The sequence below is a fragment of the Dendrobates tinctorius genome, unplaced genomic scaffold (assembly GCF_039654945.1).
Source record: "Dendrobates tinctorius isolate UK_male_01 unplaced genomic scaffold, ASM3965494v1 ptg000117l, whole genome shotgun sequence".
NCBI classification, from domain to species: domain Eukaryota; kingdom Metazoa; phylum Chordata; class Amphibia; order Anura; family Dendrobatidae; genus Dendrobates; species Dendrobates tinctorius.
In genome coordinates this window covers 1737872-1758447 of record NW_027361785.1, presented here as the reverse complement: position 1 = coordinate 1758447, position 20576 = coordinate 1737872, and positions in this window count along the sequence as shown.

Below are 20576 nucleotides of genomic sequence, written 5' to 3'. Positions count from 1 at the left end.
AAACCCGTCCAGAAACTGAGAGAAATGCGCACGAAGCAGCAGTGGGGTTCCCGTCGTCAGCGTGGACTAGGGGTTATGGACTAGAGGCTCAGCGGTAGGTACCAGAGACCGACCGCTGGTGCCAGAAGATGGATCGCTAACCCTGAACCCCCCCTTGAGGACAATTTGGCGACAGCTACAACTACTACTACTCTCATCGAAACATTTGCGGCTGAGGCAACCATAGACATGATAAGTTTACTGAGTGAACTGTTGCTATTTTTGCTATTCACCCTGTGATGCAGTGACCCCTGTGACAGCTAGGAGGAGCTGTATGGGCTTCCCAGGACATGCATGCAGGCGCTTCCTTTATTGTGATGGGGAAATGGTGAGAGGCAGGGTTGTGTATGGCCGATATGTATCACAAGGGTGGGTGCCTTGTGATGGAAGCTGAAACATGTGTTGATCAGCAGAGGTACTGCTGAGAGTTTGCTGCAGTGTAATAGGGAGAGCTTCCAGGTGGCTGGTGAGATGGGTGGGACCAGTCACCTACAAACCCACCCAGGGGCATGTGTCTGAATGCCAAAAGTATATGTGTGTATGGTTGGGTGTCTGAAAGGACCTGCAATGAGGTCATAGCCATCTCCTGTGGGTGTGGCTATGTACCATATAATGTGCCTGAAGTCTGGTCATATGGGGAGAGAGTGTGTACCTGGATGGTTCAGGGTGGAAGGTCCTGGAAGGTCTAGGTGTTGGAAGGTGTGCTGCCTTCCTGAATAGCACCTGCTGCGACCTTGGACCTGGTGAGGCTGGTGTGTTGGGAGACCCAGGGAGTAGGCTCGGATCCCTGAACAGCACCCGGACAGGCCACGTGTGTGAGCAGAGTCTGTGACAGCCTGCGTTTGGGGAAGCCACTGCTCGGCTGTGGTTCTGGAACCGTGGGGCAGCCTAGTGAATAAGGCACTGTCTGCATCGGTGAGCCAAGAGTGGCCGCTTCCCCAGGAGAAAGGACTATCCAAGAGTCGGCGTCAGGAGCTTGAGCTCCTCAGAGGTAACGCTGGACAGGGGGAAATAACTGTGTTGAGGCAATAGAGCCTGTTACTGGACATGGCACATCCTGTGTGGCCACAGGACTGAGAGAGCGAAGCTCTGCTACGGACATTAAGGATTAATCTGTCTGATGCAAGACTGTTTTCTTTGTGTTGCTTAACATGGTTTATGCTGTTTAATAAACCACATAGACTGTATTACGAAGGAGTCTGTGTGACCTGGGTCCGCTGCCAATACACCAATACACTCGGTGAGCACTGCCTTACAACCCTTAGTCCTTCCCAATTTAACTGTTTATCTTCCTGCGAGGAGTTTCTCTATTGTTAATTAAATTTGTTAACCCTTGCTCTGCCTCCTGTTTGTCACTGCATCCCACAACCTGCTTACACTTGGCGTAGTTGGCAGGATGACAGCAGACCAAGCCGCCATCGGTGCCCTGAGGGCTAGCTTGCCCCTGGAGGCCATGCTCAGCAATCTCCCAAAATTTACGGGAAGCAATTCACTGCTGTGGGATTGGACCTAGCGAGTCAAGGGAATGCTGAGAATGCACCCTATGACTCCCGTTATGCAGGCAGAGATTGCTGTGATGGCCGTGGACAGAGAAGCCAGATATTCTGTTATGTTTCAGCCCCCCGCATGACAGAACACTTTCAACAAGGTGTTGCAAATTTTGGATGAGATGCATTGGGACCCCACGGATGTCGGGGAATTGCGCATGCGCCTGTTTAGGCGGGTACAGATGGGAGTCATTAGGGATAGTCAAAGCCTGTGGACGGCTCTTATCATGTTAGTGGAGGGGACCCTGCATTTTTGTGTTGACTACTGGTGACTGAATGCCTGTACAGTGCGGGACTCTTTTCCCCTACCGAGAATTGAGGAGTCATTGTCTGCCCTGGGCAAAGCTATGTATTTCTCATTGTTAGATCTGGCCAGTGGATATTGGCAAGTGCCTATTGCTGAGCAGGACTGGCTGAAGACAGCGTTCATATTGCCCATGGGGTTGTTCGAATTCAACCGAATGTCCTTTGGTCTTACCAACGCGCCTAGAACATTTCAGCGACTGATGAAGCGGTGTTTAGGAGACCTGAACTTTGAAGCTACCCTCATTTATTTGGACAATATCATTGTCTATGCAGCTACTTTTGAGGTGCATCTCCGACAGCTGGAGCATGTTTTGAGTGGGCTGCAGAAGCACGGCCTGAAGGTGAAGCCTCAAAAATGTCAAGCAGATGGAATATCTGGGGCATGTTGTATCCGCTGAAGGAGTGAGGCCTGCCCGTGAGAAGATAGTGGCAGTCCAGGACTGGCCCACCCCGAAGATAGTGAAGGATGTTTGAGCCTTTCTGGGGCTCACTGGATGCTACCATAGGTTCGTTAAGAATTTCACTCACATAGCCAATACTTTGTTAGAATTACTCAAAGGAGTGCCGGCTGGTGCGCAGAATAAGACCATCCAGTGGGGAAGTGGCCAGGAGGAGGCATTTCAGGCTTTGAAGATGGCCCTGACAGAAGCTCCAATACTGGCCTACTCTCACTTCTCCCAGCCCTTCATTCTGCACACCAACGGGAGCCTACATGGGCTGGGGGCCATGCTATCTCAAATGCAAGAGGAGAAGCAATAAGTGATTGCCTAAGCAAGCCGATCCCTCCATGACTCTGAACGGAACCCCAATAACTCCAGTTCCTTCAAGCTGGAGTTGCTGGCGCTGGTGTGGACGATGATCGGAAAGTTTGCCAAATACCTGTCGGGGTCCGAAGTTTTGGTGCGAACTGATAACAATCCCTTGGCTCACCTGGAAAATGCCAAACTGGGAGCCCTGGAATAAAGATTGGTGGCCCGTATGGCGAAGTATCGGTAAGATTGCATATCCGAAGGGAGCTGAAAATATACATGCCAATGCTCTGTCCCGAGTGACTCATGAGTGGCTGAAATGCGACCGGGACAAAGAGTTAGAGGCAAAGAGATTCCTGGCTTCCAGGACTTTGCCAGGTCATTGGCGGCAAGGCAGGGACAGATCAGCGAGGCGTCTGGAGAACAGGTGCTTAGATGACCTCGATATGACAGGGTGCAGCTGCAGCAGGAATATGAGAAACTGGCCCACCCGAGACAGTGGGTGGTTTGAAGCGGCTCCCCAGCCGGAATGAAAGAGGTGCTTTGTCCCCGGGGGCATTTGAGATTCTCCAACAATGGGAGAGGCTTCAATTAAGAGATGGCTTGCTGTATCGAAAAGTGCAATTGTTGTGAGAACTGGGGATCACCTGGCAAGTGGTGCTCCCTGAGAAGCTGATCGGGATAGTGGCTACGGAGACCCATGAGAGAGGGGCTCTCTTTAGCCCGGAAAAGATGTTCCTGTGGCTGCAGAAGCTTGTCTATCACCATCGCTTGAAGACTGCCACAGAGGAAGCCTGTCAGCGATGCCGAAGCTGTGAACTGGCTAAATCTGTGGAGCAGAGGGCTCCGACACAGACACAGACCAGGTTGTTGATGATAGACTACTTAACTGTGGGTCCAGCTCATCTTGGATATGAACATTGTCTAGTGATGACTGACCATTTTACCAAGTTTGCTGTGGTCAGTCCGACCCGGGATAAAACTGCAGAGTCAGCTGCGCAGGCTGTCGAGACTTCATCCGGGTGTACGGATACCCGAAGCGAATTCATTCTGATCAAGGCACTTGCATCCAAGGCTGGGTGATGGAGGAGTTACATCGTCTGTATCGAATTGAGAAGTCAAGAACGATGCCCTATGATCCACAAGGGAATGGAGCCTATAAACACTTCAACCGAACGCTGATCCAAATGTTGAGAGCCTTGGAGAACAACCCCTTTAAAATCAAAATACCGTAAGCCACATTGCTAGGAGGTCAGATCCCTTTAGATTGGTAAGGAAAAAAAAACACAATACTAGTGGATAGCTTTTTGGCATAATTTATTCAGAACTTCAAGGCATAAATAATGTATTATATGGATTTCAATCCCAATTTCAGTGGTTTGCAAAGCCTTTTATCTTTCTACAGCTACTTGATTTTTTCTTTTTATCTGCTGGTAGTAAGAATTGGTTATTATACTGAATTAGATGCCTGAGGGAAGGCACATTTATGTTAATGTATTTAGTGGACTATAAAGATTAAAACGTAGTAAAGTCAAGCCCAGTCTTTTTTTTTTAAACCAGTTATTTTTATTTAGGTTTCAAAAGATTTTAAACAATAAACAGTGGATATCAATATACATGTAACAATTCACATATCTTGTAGTAATACAATCAAAGCCATCCCCCCCTCCCCCCCCCCCCCAATACTCCTTATGCCGGGTATACTTGAGAGTCTTAGCAATCATATCACCGCCATCCAGGCGGACCATATTTTTTCGAAAGTGCTTTCACCATGCCTTCGCCTGTAAATGCTTTCCTCTAAATGCATTACCATACGTGTCTCAGCAATAAATTCCCTCCTAGTGGGGGGTTCCGAATCCTTCCATTTTCGTGCTATTAGTTTGCGTGCCACATACAGCAACCTCGCTATTGCCACTTTGTAATGTTCTGAGACAGGTATCCCATCCACCTCCCCCAAAACACACAGCACTGGATTCCTGTCGAGCGTTCATGCATAAGCTCTCTCAATTTTGTTGATAACGACCAGCCAGTATGCCACCAGCCGCGGACACGACCATAACATATGTAACAGTCCGGCCTGGTCTGTGCCACATCTAGGGCAGCTAGAGTCTCCCCTCAAGCCCGCCTTGAATAGGACCAGCGGTGTTTTGTATGTTCTATGTATTACATATAATTGGGAGAGCCGTGCCTGCTCGCTTAGAGAGATCTTCGGGACATATTCAAGAATAGTCTCCCATTGTTCTGTTGTGAGGGTACCCACCTCCCTCTCCCATTTACTCTTTGCAGTGAGGTGATTGTCCCCCAGATAGGAGTGTAGTAGATCATGATATATGCTCGATATAACTCCCCTCGTCCCTCCTTTCATACACACAAATTCTAGTACAATGTCGCCCTGAACCGTCATGGCTCCCAATCTACACTGTGCCCTCCAAGCATGTCGAAGCATATAGTATTGAAACCCCCATACCGAAGGCAAATCAAATTCCTCTCTCAATGTCTCAAAGGTCTTCAGGTCCGTTCCACTCTGCAGCTGGCACACATATCTTACTCCTTTCGCCTTCCAATTGCCCATTTGACGCAGCTTATTAAGTTCCGGCAGATGCTCATTGTCCCACACCGGTGAGTACCTAGTCAGCTCATCCACCCCTCTGATCCTTTTAATGGTGTCCCATACCTTCTGAATCATGCCTATGGTAGGATATGGTGCTCCCAGTTTCTTAAAGGTACCATCCTCTAGACCCTGGATAAGTGGGCGTCTCCCCGTCACATGTACCAGCACCCGGTGAGCTGCTCCTCCACAATCGAGCTCTCTCCATCCCCTGACATGCTGGCCCTGTACTGCCAAGAAATAGACCCATGGATTTGGTGCGGCCAGTCCTCCCTCTTCCTTTCCTTTTTGCAGAGTTCCAAATTTAATCCGTGCCTGCTTCTTGCCCCATATCAAGGATCTGAAGATAGAATCAATGCCCCGAAACCGTTTTTTTGGTAGCCATATCGGCGAATTGTGCAAAACGTACATTAGTTGTGGCATAAGGACCATCTTAATCAGGTTAGTTCTACCCGTTACCGTTAAAGCCAATTTGCACCATGCACCTATTTTCCCTTTAAATTTCTCTAGCAGAGGAACCAAATTCAGATCCGTGAATCGGGACAGTGGAAGAGCTACCCATATCCCTAGGTATTTAAACTGTGAAACTAGCTGGAGTTGTTTCCCCCTCTCATCTATCTCCTCCGCTTCTATTGCTCTATCAACAGCCATGACACAAGACTTGTGCCAATTTATCTCCAGTCCCGAAATGCTCCCAAATTGTTTAATTACATCCATCGCGCACCCCAGTGTCTCTCCTGCACTTTCCAAAAACAACAGGATGTCGTCGGCATACAATGATATTTTTTCTTCCAGCTTCCCAAATTTAAATCCGACCACTCCCCTCTCAGCTCTAATCTTGGCCGCCAGGGGCTCCACTGCCACCGCGAACAATAGCGGGGACAGCGGACACCCCTGCCTTGTGCCCCTATGCAAGTCAAACATCCCGGACTGTTCTCCATTCACCTTAACTACCGCCTTTGGGGATGAGTACAATAACTTCACCCAGGCCATGAACGCGGGGCCGAATCCCATCAGTTCCATGATTTTCCATAAGTATTGCCATTCCACGCTATCAAATGCTTTCCTAGCATCCAATGACATCACTATTCTCCTGCCACCATTATCAGCAGGCAGTTGCATATTAAGAAATAATCTTCTTAAGTTAACAGCCGTGGAGCGGTTAGGCATAAAGCCCGACTGGTCCTCGTGTATAATGGTATGCGCAACCCCGGTGAGCCGGGTGGCCAGGATCTTAGCGAGTATTTTGACATCCGTTGTCAACAATGAAATGGGCCTGTACGACTCCGCATCCATGGGATCTTTTCCCTCCTTCGGCAGAACCACTATCACTGCTTCCTCCATTGATCTCGGCAGTGCCCCCGTCACTAAAGCCTCATCAAACACAGATTTCAATTTCGGAGCCAGCAGTTCCACTAACTCCCTGTACACCTCCCCAGGTAGACCATCAGCTCCCGGTGATTTGTTATTGGGCATAGACAGTATTGCACATTCCACCTCCTTCACACTCACAGGTTCTTCCAACCTCAACCTATCTTCCTCAGACAATTTAGGTAGTGAAATGCCTTCCAAAAATTTCTCCACATCCCCCTCTGTGTCCCGTGCTCTCGAAGTGTACAGTGCCATGTAATATGCCTTGAAGACCTCCAGTATGTCCTTTGTGTCTGTCAGAGTCGCCCCTGTTTGATCTCTCAGTTTATACACCCTGGAAGACTCCCTTTGTGCCGCAGATATCACCGCCAACAAGTGACCTACTCTCTCTCCTTCTTCAAAGAATTGAGCTTGCTGAAATGCCCTTTTCCTCTCAGCTTGCATCATGTGCAGTTTATCAACTGCCTCCTGAGCCAATTTTAGTCTATTGTGAGCTTCACTCGTTGGCGCCAAAATCATGTCTGCCTCCGCTCTTGTCAGGTCATCCTTTATTTGTTGATCTGCCAATTTAGTTTTGGTCTTACACCTCGCAATCTCACTTATAAAAAGTCCCCTCATAAATGCCTTCATGGCATCCCATACCGTTGTGGCCTCAGTACTCCCTTCGTTCATTTGGAAGAAGTGCTCTAGCTCTTTGTTTATGCCACCCATGTCCACCACTTTAAGCCACGTCGGGTGTAGACGCCAACCTCCCCTCTGACCCCGAGCAGATCTCACCAGAAGCGTGACCACCATAGGACCATGATCCGAGAGAGTCCTCTGTAGGTATTCCACCTCCCCCACCATCCCGTCAATAGCGGTATCCCCCAAAGCCAGGTCTATCCTCGACAGTGTTCCATGTGTTGCCGAATGACATGAAAAAGTCCTCTTACCCATATTTCGTACTCTCCACAGATCTACCAGCCCAAGTTCCCCTACATACTTGCCAAAGGCAGTCATCCTGTCCTGTCCAGCTTCCGTACCTGCCGGTCGTACTTTATCCCAAAAATCATTCATAGTGTTATTAACATCTCCCATAATCAACAATGGAGTCTCCCCCCATCTGCCCGTCAGTTCCAGTACTGCTTGTAGTTTCTTTTTAGAGTAAGGTGGAGGGATATATAAAGCCACTAAAATCATTTTGTGTCCGAACAATCTGCAAGCAATCCATACATACTGCCCTTCACTGTCTACATGCACTTCCAGCTCTTCATAATGTGTGTTTTTGTGTATTAGGACTGACACCCCCCTGGAGTACGAGGAATAAGTAGAATGATATGTCTTTAGCATCCAGGCTCTTGACAACCAGTGCATAGTGTCTCTAGTCAATCAATCAATCAAATTTATTATCGCCAAGTACATATTACATATATACAAGGAATTCTTTGTGGCAAAGAGGCAACATAATATATAACAACAGATACAACAAGTAACATCTAACAAGACAGATACAGTATATAGTCTACACATGACGATTTAATTGTTGAACAGAGAGTGGATAGAAGCTGTTCATATGGCGGTTGGTGCTGCATTTGGGGACTCTGAAGCGACGTCCTGAAGGGAGTAGTTGGAATGAGGAGTGTCCCGGGTGAGAGGGATCGGATGAAATTTTCAATGCGTGGGATCGAATACTCTTATCATAAAGATCCTGGATTTTAGGCAGGGGGGAGCCTATAATTCTCTCTGCTGTTCTGAAAGTCCTTTGTAAGCGGAGTTTGTCATGCGCAGTGGCTCCCCCATACCAGACTATCAGAGAGGAACAAATCACAGATCTGATGACAGCATTAAAGAATAAGATCAGCAGATTCTTAGACAAACCACATCTTTTCAGCTGACGCAGGAAGAACATCCTCTGTTGTGCTTTTCTTATAACAGCATCCACGTTTTTCCCCCATTTAAGATCATGAGAGATGATAACACCAAGGAATTTGGTCTCTGTGACCCTAAGAACCACTTCGTCATGGATGTAGATTGGAAGTATCTCATGTTGATCTTTCCTAAAATCCACAACCATCTCAGCAGTTTTTTTAGTGTTAAGTACAAGATTATTGGCTTTACACCAGTCACATATTCTTTCCACCTCACTCCGATACAAGTCTTCAGCATTTCCCCTGATGAGACCAATCAGTGTCATATCATCGGCAAATTTCAAGATTTTTACTGAGTCTGCTGAAGAGATGCAATCATTCGTATAGAGAGAAAACAGTAACGGGGACAAAACACACCCCTGAGGTGCCCCGATGTTTGTGACCAAGGTGTCCGAAGTGAATGGTCCAACTTTTACACTCTGTATCCTGGCTGTCAGGAAGTTATAAATCCACAAGAATAAGTTGAGAGGGACTCCAAGAGCTACCATTTTCTTATGAAGTAAATTCGGATCAATGGTATTGAACGCTGAGCTAAAGTCCATGAAAAGAATCCGGACATATGAGTGCCGTTCATCTGTATGATCCAAAATGTACTTCAGTGCCAGATTGACAGTGTCGTTTGCCGAACGATTCTCCTTATAGGCAAACTGAAGCGGGTCCCATAGCTTCTGCGTGAATTTTATCAGGTGGGACATCATAATTCTTTCGAAGACTTTCATAGCTACAGATGTGAGTGCTACTGGTCTATAGTCATTCAACTCAGAGGATCCCACTTTCTTGGGGACAGGGATAATTGTGGAATTTTTCCAACACTGAGGTACAACGCACTCTTTCAGTGACACATTGTATATATTTGTCAGTATAGGGGCAAGCTGGGTAGCACATACTTTCAGACACATTGGAGATACACCATCAGGGCCAGGTGCCTTTTTGACCTTAAGTCCCTTCAGGATGCGTATCACCTCTGCCTCGGAGATCACTACTTGGGTGTTGCACAATGAATGATCTTTATATGAACAGACTGAGGAGCTTAGAGATGAATAGCCACTGTGTGTAGAGCTTGCCTCAAATCTGCAGTAGAATTCATTTAACTCTGCTGCCAGACTTCTGCTGGGGTTCACTATAGTGGGGTGGCTTTTATAATTGGTGACCTCTCTTAATCCTCTCCATGCAGATCTAGTATCTTTTGATGAGAACCTTTCCTCCAGAATCTTTGCATACTCGTGTTTGGCTAACTTGATCTCTTTAGATAGCGAGTTCCTAAGTTTCTTGAATTCAGTAATATCGCCTGCTTTATAAGCCTCCTCTTTTCTCTTACGGATCAACCTGACTTTATTTGTAAACCACGGCTTGTTGTTTCCCCGAAAGTGGACAGATTTGGATGGAATAAACGTGTCTTCACAAAAACGGATATATGAGGACACTGCATCAACCCATTCATCCAGACCCGAGCATGTTTCCTGGAATACCTCCCAGTCCGTGCATTCAAAGCATGCTTGCAGTTGCAATTTTGCCTCCTCAGACCATGTCTTCTTTGTATAAACTGTAGGTTTGGATGTTTTCAACCTTTGCCTGTAGGCTGGAATTAAATGAATTAGACAATGATCTGAAAAGCCCACTGCTGCTCTCCTCACTGCCCTGTAGGCCCCTTTTAAGACAGTATAGCAGTGATCAAGCGTATTGTTCTCTCTCGTGAAGCAGTTTATATGTTGATTAAATTTGGGGAGATCCAGGTTGAGTTTTCCTTTGTTAAAGTCCCCCATTACGATCACAAATGCTTCAGGAGATCCTTTCTCCCATTCTGATATTTTGCAAGCTAATTCACCAATAGCAGCTTTAACAGATGCTTGAGGGGGAATATATACTGCAACCAGAACCATAGATGAAAACTCTCTTGGAGCGTAAAATGGTCTACAATTGAGTGCAAGGTACTCTAGATCTGGAGAGCAACCTTTTCCCAGTATGTTAACATCACAGCACCAGCTAGTGTTGATGTAGAGACATACCCCACCCCCCCTTTGTTTACCTGAAGCTACACAATCACGGTCAGCTCTGTAGATAACAAAACCAGGTAGATCCAGACTACAATCAGGGATGGTGTCATTCAACCAGGTCTCAGTAAAACAAAGAGCAGCTGAATTGGCCATATCAGATCTCATGTTACAAAGTAAGTTCAGTTCCTCCATTTTGTTAGATAAGGAACGGACATTAGCCAAGTGGAGTGAAGGAAGAGCTGTTCTGAACCCTCTCCTCCGAAGGCGTGCCAGGACTCCTCCTCTCCTACCTCTCTTGCAGTACACCTTCACAGGTTTCACAGAAGTAATGGATTTTAAGTACTCAATTGTTGAATTAGCAATCATGCTCCAAGAAGGGGAGTCCATGAGAAATTGCGGATGATTCCAGAATAATAAATCGTCCCTTGAAATCATAAGAGTAGGTTTACAGAGTGCAGTGGCCATGACTACACTCAGCTTGTAGCTATAAAGACTGAACAGTCACAGCTTAGCAGAGTTAAATGTACAACTTTCCATAAAGGGTGCTCCCAGCACTGCTGGGGGGGAGGGCATGGGTGCAACAAGACAGGGACATCAGGGGACACGCCAACAGTCAGTCCAAACCTGCCCAGCTCACCCTTTCAGCTCCACCTGGATCACAAGATCTCCAGAACATCTCCAGCACCGCACACACCACCAGCTTTCCTATCCCGGGATCATCTGCATGCTGGAAATGGGTACAAGGCAGGTAGCCAGCAGCTTCACTCTCTCCCAGCTGAAACCAGGCACGGAGCTCCATGAGGACAGAAAGACACCGGTCCCAGCTGGTCGCAGTCTCCACACTACTCCCAGCTCTGCCGAATCCTGTAGCCCTACAGCTCCATGTGGACCACAAGATCTCCAGAACAACTCCAGCACCGCACACTCCACCAGGTTTCCTATCCTGGGATCATCTGCATGCTGGAAATGGGTACAAGGCAGGCAGCCAGCAGCTTCACTCTCTCCCAGCTAAATCCAGGCACGGAGCTCCACGAGGACAGAAAGACACCGGTCCCAGCTGATCGCAGTCTCCACACTACTCCCAGCTCTGCCGAATCTTGTAGCTACGCAATGGTGAGTGAACCAAAGGGAGAATTAACAATTAAACGGGGTAAAAAACTAAAAAACTCAGGAGCCTCATGCCAGAGCAGCCATCTCTCGGCGCTCCTCCTCCAGATGTGTGAGTGAGATGTGTCTCCTGCAAGCACGCGATCATAGGTTCACAGGATTTGATATGATTCAGAACAGCCGCCCTCTTAACCTTATCAGATATACCACGTACATTCCAACTTAACATCCGAACAGTACGGTTACCAAGCCCAGTCTTTACTTACTCCTAGAGTAAATTATAAGTCAGATATTAGTAAGTTCTATTACACCCAGATGAGAAAAGATTATAATTATCGAGTTACCTACAAAGCCATGGAAAGCACTTCTAAAGGCATATGTGTCTACAGTGGCATTCAAAAGTATGCACCTCACTTGGCATTTTTCTTGTTTTGCTATCTCAAAATTTGGAATTTCACTGTTTTTGTTTTATGGTTTGCACCAGTTCATGTAAGGAACAATCCTACAACTGTGAACATTTTGGCTTTATTTTCATTATGAAGCAGACAGAGAGGAGCCAGAAGACCGCAGTGTCTAATTTTTCCTACTCCTGCACTGCTTATAATGGTGTAAATTTATTTTGGCAGTCCATTGGTTAATTTGCCAATGAGAGCTCCTGAAGAGTGTAGGCTCTCCACTGTTCACTGTTAGCTTTTGTTACATGGCTGGAGGTTGTTGTTGGTGGTGTAGGGATTGTACTCACTCAGGTGCAACGGGAGTCAATCAGGTGGCATGTTCCTTTTAAAGTTCATAGGGTTTACTGCTTTATAACCCATAAAGCAGCACATAACAAAATAAATAGCCTAGTTCCGGCAAAAAAAAGCACAAATGTCCATTACTTCAGGCTCAGTCCTGGAGCCTCAGCACACACAGGAGGCTTATCCTTCCCCACATACATCCCTGTGCTTCAGGAGTAGTTTACATTATAAAGGTATAGCCACACCCATGAACCCAGCAGCTGACTAGTCACGTGATTGTGACCTAACCACAGGTCCTTGCAATACATTAGAAGTATAATGGTATCCATTAGGGCTTATGTGTACTAAAGAAACACTCTGGGCTTACATTACAGAGACACGCCATCTCTGAGACACATACCTCCCATCGACTATACAACCCTTAGCCACGCCACAGTGGTTATTAGCATAGGCAGTTGGTGGATTTATCTGTGACTGTTGCTAGGTTTTGAGTGTGTGATAATTCCCTTTCTTCTACTTTGGTTTACCCTATCCTCCACTCCCCGCTGCATCCCTCTGTATGTTTGGTAATTTTATTGCGACTGTTCGTATTACTTTGTTTGTCTGGTTGGTGTATTACAGTACACTACTACTCCCTTCATCCCTGGGTGGGAGAAGTGTATAGACTGAGGACGGATTCAGGAACTAAGGCAAGGTACGTGGCCCCCGGCGTCTTCACCATCATAAATAAACAGGGGAACAGGGTGAGCTAGGGTGCCGCTAGCGTTAGGGACAAGGAAGGAGCCCCTGGTCCTGGGACACCCAACAACAGAGTCGTGATATAGCTATTCACCCCTAAGTCAGTACTTTGCAGAGCCTTCTTTTGCGGGAATTACAGCTGCACGTTGCTTTGGATAAGTCTATATGAGCTTTCCACATCTGGCCACTGGGATTTTTGCCCATTCCTCCAGGCAAAACTGCTCCTTCAAGTTAGATAGTTTGCTCTTGTAAACAACAATCTTCAAATCTGACCACAGATTCTCAGTTTGATTAAGGGCTGGGTTTTGACTAGGCTACTCCAAAATATTTACACATTTCCCCTTAAAGAGAACCTGTCACCAGAAATAATGCTGTTTAACCTGCAGATATGGGGTTAATCTGCAGGTTAACAGCACTATTATACTGTCTGGCACCTGCATGCAGCCAAATGAAGTGAGGAGAAAATTATCTTTATTCTCCCCGCCAGCATTCGGCATTCAGTTATGGTGGTGGTGCCGATTCAGTCACGTGTCATGAACTCATTTTCTGCTCCACCAGTTGAGAGTTCCCTATTGTGAGCTCATTTTCGAGTTTGCCTCTGGCTTCTGGTGAGGGTTATGGAGCTTGCTGTGCTGACAGAGGAGTAGTGAGTTCTCTATCTGGACTCCCTCTGTTGGTGAAGGGAGGTAATGAAGCTGATCTAAATGGCAGAGACCGGCCACCTGAGGAAGAGGACTGCGATTGGACATCACGAGTTTCTGATTGGATTTAAGGCAGCCGACTCCCTAGTTTCTTGCTGGTGATTTTTCCTGACTGTGGCTTCTGGTTTCCAGTTTGGTTCCTGCCTTCCTAAAGCTAAGTTTTCTCTGCTATTGTTCATATGAGTTTTTGTCTGGTTTACTTAGTTTTTGTGTTCAGCCAGCCCTGGCTGGGACTGGGCTAAATCCACATTTTGTCTCTGATCAGTTGATCTCTTTTGCTCTGTCTTCAGAATATACCTGAGTGCTGATATAGTGATTTTGAAGTCTAGCGACTTCAGGGCCTTTTTCTGTCAGACGTGTTAGACATTTTTTTTGGCAGGGTTTTTTGCGTGATTGCAGACAGCAGCTTTTCTTTCCTGTCCTTTCTAGTTAGTGAGGGCCCCATCGTTTGCTCAGCCTATCTTTCTATCTGTGTCTGTGTTTTCATCTTGTTTCACCGACACTACATGTTTGGGGCTGTCTATTGCTTTGGGGTCTGCTCTGGGGCAGTTTAGATTTTCCCTTTCTTTCTTTAGGCTTATTTAGTTCTCCGGCCATGACGAGGTGTCTAGGACCACCGTAGGCACGCTCCACGGCTAGTGCTAGTTGTTGTGGATAGGATCAGGGGTCTGCAATCCGCTAGTTACCAACCTCTCCGGTTTTCTGGGCTTAGCTTGCTTTTTGTTTTTTCCTCCTCAGTGACTCATTCATAACAGAATCACCAGCCATACCGCAGATTCTAGGGTACTCAAAAGCAGGAGAGAATTGTAAAAAGAAGAAGGAAAAGATTAAAAAAGTGTCAGAATGTTTTTTTTTTTTTATATGTATATTTTCTCCTCTTTTTCTCTGGGGCCGTAGGAGGATTCTTTTTTTTTTTCTTTTTCTCCTTGATGGAGATTAAGCAATTGTCTGATCGTGTGGAGCCGCTCGCTGCTGAAGTGCGGGGAATTTCCACCTATCTCCCTCATTCACATGCTGTTGAACCAAGGATCCCTGCTCCTGATGTGTTTTCTGGGGATCGGTCTAAATTTTTGAATTTTAAGAATAATTGTAAATTATTTCTTGCCTTGAAGCCCAACTCATCGGGGAGCTCTGCACAGCAGGTTAAAATTGTCATCTCCTTGCTGCGTGGAGATCCCCAGGATTGGGCGCTTTCTTTGACACCTGAAGATCCTGTTTTGACTAATGTGGATGCATTTTTTCAAGCCTTGGGGTTGTTATGTGATGAACCTAATGCTATTGATCAAGCTGAGAGAGCCCTCTTGGCATTGAACCAGGGTCAGGATCCTGCAGAGTTATACTGTCAGAAATTCCAAAAGTGGGCGGTCCTTACTGCATGGAATGATAGTGCATTGGCAGCTCTCTTTCGGAAGGGTTTGTCTGAGACTTTAAAAGATACCATGGTGGGATTTCCTGTTCCCTCTGGTGTTGACGATTCTATGTCATTAGCCAATCAAGTTGATCGGCGTTTACGTGAACGCAAGACTACACGGGAGGTGCTGCCACATGAGGCGCTGCCACATGTTGAACAAATGTCTGAACCTATGCAATGTGATGGAGTTTTGTCTAGGGCGCAACATCAGGAGTTTAGAAGGCGTAATAAGCTGTGTTTTTTCTGTGGAGATGCCTCTCATGTTATTTCTGTCTGCCCTAAACGAGAGAAACGTTTTGCACAAACATTTGCTGTGGGTGGTGTACAACCTAAGTTACTTTTGGCAATTACTCTGATCTGCTCCTTATCCACATTTTCCACGAAGGCTTTTGTGGATTCATGAGCGGCCTTGAATCTAATGGACTTGGATTTTGCTAAACGTTGTGGTTTTCCTATGACACCTCTGCGGACGCCTATTCCTTTGAGGGGTATTGATGCTACTCCTTTGGCGAAGAATAAACCTCAGTTTTGGACCCAGGTGATAATGCGGGTCACCCCAGACCACCAAGAAAATTGCAGATTTCTGGTGTTGCATAATTTACATGATACCATTGTTCTGGGTTTTCTCTGGTTGCAAATCCATAATCTGGTTTTGGATTGGAAATCTGTGTCTGTGGTGAGTTGGGGTTGTCGGTGTGCTCTTGGCGACACTTCTGTTTTCTCCACCTCTCCCCAGTCGCATGATGTTCCTAACTATTTGGCTGATTTTTATTATGTATTTAGTGAGAGCAAGTCTGCGTCTTTGCCTCCTCATAGGAGTTATGACTGTGCAATTGAGTTGAGACCTGGGTATAAATTTCCCAAGGGTCGACTTTTCAATTTATCTGTACCCGAACACGAGGCTATGCGATCTTATATTAAGGAGTCGTTGGAGAAGGGTCATATTAGACCATCCTCTTCGCCCTTAGGTGCTGTTTTTTTTTTCGTGGCCAAGAAAGATGGTTCATTAAGGCCTTGTATTGACTATCGTTCCCTCAACAAAATTACGGTTAAATATCAGTATCCGTTACCCCTGATTTCTGATTTATTCTCCAGAGTTAAAGGTGCTTGCTGGTTTACTAAGCTTGACCTCAGGGGAGCGTATAATTTTAATCGCATCAAGCATGGGGATGAATGAAAGACGGCGTTTAATACTCCGGAGGGACATTTTGAGTACCTGGTGATGCCTTTTGGGCTCACTAATGCCCCTTTTGTCTTCCAATCCTTCATGAATGATATTTTCCGGGACTTTGTGGATAAGTTTTTGATCGTCTATCTGGATGATATTTTGATCTTTTCCAGGGATTGGGATTCTCATGTGGAGCATGTTCGGACTGTGTTCCGGATTTTGAGGGAGAATTCCTTGTATGTTAAGGGATCGAAGTGCCTTTTTGGTGCACAGAGGATTTCATTTTTGGGATTTATTTTGTCTCCGTCAACTATTGAAATGGACCCGGCCAAGGTACAGGCCATTTATGATTGGGTTCAACCCACTTCTTTGAAGGCTCTCCAGAAGTTTTTGGGTTTTGCTAATTTTTATCGTAAATTTATAGCTAATTTTTCTGGTATAGCTAAACCACTGACTGATTTAACTAAGAAGGGTGCGGATGTGCTGAATTGGTCTTCAGCGGCTGTTTCAGCCTTTCAGGAGCTGAAGCGGAGGTTCACTTCTGCTCCGCTTTTGCAGCAACCTGATGTCTCACTTCCTTTTCAGGTGGAGGTAGACGCTTCAGAGATTGGTGCAGGAGCTGTTTTGTCCCAAAAAGATCCGGTGACGTCTAAAATGAATCCCTGTGCCTTCTTTTCCCGAAAGTTCTCCCCATCTGAACGCAACTATGATGTGGTGAATCGGGAATTGTTAGCCATGAAAAGGGCATTTGAGGAGTGGAGACATTGGTTGGAGGGAGCTAGACATCAAGTTGTGGTCCTCACTGCCCACAAGAATTTGATTTACCTTGAGTCGGCCAAACGCTTGAATCCTAGACAGGCTAGGTGGGCCTTTTTTTTTTTACGCGTTTTGATTTTGTGGTCTCCTTTTTTCCAGGCACTAAGAATGTTAAGGCAGACGCCCTTTCTAGGAGTTTCTTTGCTGATTCTCTTAATGTGACCGAGCCTACTACTATCCTAGGTGAGGGGGTAGTTCTTTCTGCCATCTCGCCCGATTTGAGATGTGCTCTGGAAGAATTCCAGGAGGACAAACCTGAGCGTTGTCCTATGGGAAGATTGTATGTTCCTGACCAGTGGAGAAAGAGAGTGATGTCTGAAGTCCATTGCTCCGCATTGGCTGGTCATCCAGGTACTTTTGGTACCAGAGATTTGGTGAGTCGGTCGTTTTGGTGGCCTGCCTTATCTCGTGATGTCAGGAATTTTGTACAGTCCTGTGGGACTTGTTCTCGGTCTAGTGGGTTGCTGATGCCCCTGCCGGTGCCCAAGAGGCCATGGACCCATATCTCAATGGATTTTATTTCTGATCTTCCTGTCTCTCAGAGAATGACTGTTATCTGGGTGATTTGTGAGAGATTTTCGAAGATGGTCCATCTTATACTACTCCCAAAGTTGCCATCTTCCGCTGAGTTGGTGCCCTTGTTTTTACAACAGGTGGTTCAGTTACACGGGATTCCTGAGAACATTGTGTCCGATAGAGGGGTCCAGTTTGTTTCCAGATTCTGGAAAGCCTTTTGTTCCAATCTGGGAATTCAGTTATCCTTCTTTGCATTTCATCCCCAGACCAATGGGCAGACAGAGAACAAACCAGACCCTGGAGTCTTATATAAGAGGTTTTATATCTGCTGATCAAGATGATTGGGTCTCATTTTTGCCCTTGGCCGAATTTGCGCTGTCAATAGAGCTAGTTCTGCCACTCTGATGTCACCCTTTTTCTGTAACTTTGGGTTTCATCCTCGATTCTCTTCAGGGCAAGTGGAATCTTCGTCCTACCCTGGTGTGGACACTGTGGTCGTGAGAATGCAGCAGATATGGGACCAAGTACTTGATAAGTTGTCACTCTCTCAGGAAAAGGCCCAGCATTTTTCCAACCGGCGTAGGACCATTGGTCCTCGGTTTAAAGTGTGTGATATGGTTTGGTTGTCGTCTAAGAATATTCCTATGAAGGTTGCATCTCCAAAATTTAAGCCAAGATTTATTGGACCTTATAAGATTTTGGAGATTCTTAATCCTGTTTCTTTTCGATTGGCTCTTCCAGTTACGTTCAAAATCCATAACGTATTTCACAAGTCACTGTTGAAGAGGTTTGTTGAGCCAGTAGTTTCTGTGGCGGCACCTCCTGATCCTGTATTGGTTAAAGGCAATGTGGAATATGAGGTAGAGAAAATATTGGATACTCATTTGGTTAGACGGAGACTCCAGTATTTGGTCAAATGGGAGGGTTATGGCCAGGAGGATAATTCTTGGGTCTTTGCCTCTGATATTCATGCCAATAAATTGGTTCATGCTTTTCACCGGGCCCATCCTGATCGGCCTGGTGGCATGGATGAGAGTTCGGTGACCCCTCCTCAAGGGGGGGTACTGTCATAAACTCATTTTCTGCTCCACCAGTTGAGAGTTCCCCTTCCGTTCTCCCTCTGGTAGTGACAGGAGGTAGTGCGGTTGGTTTAAGTGGTAGTTATCTGCCACCTGATGAGGAAGATAACGATTGGATCTCTGGAGTATCAGACTGGATATAAGACAGCCGACGCCCTATCCGGGTGCTGGTGATTCAGTCTGCTTCTCAGGTCCTGGACTTCAGCTCTCTTCCAGTCTTCTCAAGTTAAGTTTGTTTTTTGCTAATGTTCACACTTGCGCTTGTTGGTCAATTCAGTTTGTTGTGTAATCAGCCTGCCCCTGCTGGGGCTATGCTGAAATTCCACTCCTATTAATCAGTATTTGCCAATCTGCTTTTTGTCCCTTTTTAGATTGGCCTCTTTTTTGCTCTGTCTCAGAATATTTCAGAGTGCTGATATAGGTTTTAGAAGTCTAGTGACTTCAGGGTTAATTTTGCTATCAGAAGTGTTGGACAATATTTTTGTAGGTCATTTTTGGCAGATTGCAGATACTGTCTTTCCTTTTCTGGCCTTTTTAGTTAGCTGGGCCCCATCGTTTGCTCGGCTTATTTTCCTGCCTTTGTTTGCATTTTCATCTTGTTTCACCGTCAATACATGTGGGGGGCTGTCTTTCCTTTGGGGTCTGCTCTGGGGCAGTTAGTTTTCCTCTTTTCCTGCTTTAGGCTTATGTAGTTCTCCGGTTGTGACGAGGCATCTAGGACCAACGTAGGAACGCTCCACGACTGCTTCTGGTTGTGCGGTTAAGATCAGGGATCTGCAATCTGCATAGTTACCAACTTCTCTGGTTGTCTGAGACTTAGCTTGTTGTCTTGTTTTTCCTCCTTGGTTTCCCATTCATAACAGACCAGGATATTCTGCCTCTTTGAGGGCAGACGGAGAGTACCAAGCAAAGCTAGGAGGAAAAACCTCCAGGGAAGGAGGAACACAGAGCAAGACATGGCAGCTCAGCAGCAAGAGACTGAGTTAACACATTGCACAGGCAAGGTTCCAGTGGGTGGAGCTGCCCTAAATACTAGAGGGCTCTTGGTAATTGGTCAGGGACAGATTAGACAGGTGCACCCTGACTCCATAAGAACCAGAGAGTTCTGGTGCCGCCCCCTATACATAGCCAGGAAACATGCACAGAGCAGACAGGAGACAAGAGGCACAGAGCATGGAGCTGGCAGCAGACAGAAATCACAGCATGACCTGGAGCAGTGAGTAAGTTGGTGTGCGGGGGATGGGAGGCCATGCAGTGATGCCAGCAGGGTTGTTACATCTAGTACCCTATGTCTACAGGATCCTGGGACTAATAGCTGCTCTGATATTCCCCCTCTCTTTTTAGTGACCCCATATATCAACTCCCCATTCACAACAAAGTACGGGAACCTAGTCTCGGCCCCCGGCTCTTGGGCAACCCCTTTTATCACAGTCACATTTTCCCGTACATTTTGCAAAGTCAAGTCATGCATTTGGGCAGTCCCAAAATTCCTGCCAGAATCCCTCAGTTTAGGAAATTCAGTCTCACTTGGGCCCATCTTGTCCTCATTACCATCCAGGGCACACAAGGGGAACTCATCCATCTCTGAATGTGATGGGGTTTTGACAGGGTTAGGCTGGCTACTGTGGAGTCTGTTGATACTTCCGCCTTTCCCCACAAGTCCCAAAAAAGGCTGAAGTCCCTCCCTATTATCATGGGGTGCAGCAAACCTTTGACCACCCCGACCTCATGGGACTCCGTACCCCTGGCTTGTTTTAGCCAACACTCTGGTGACGGGATAGT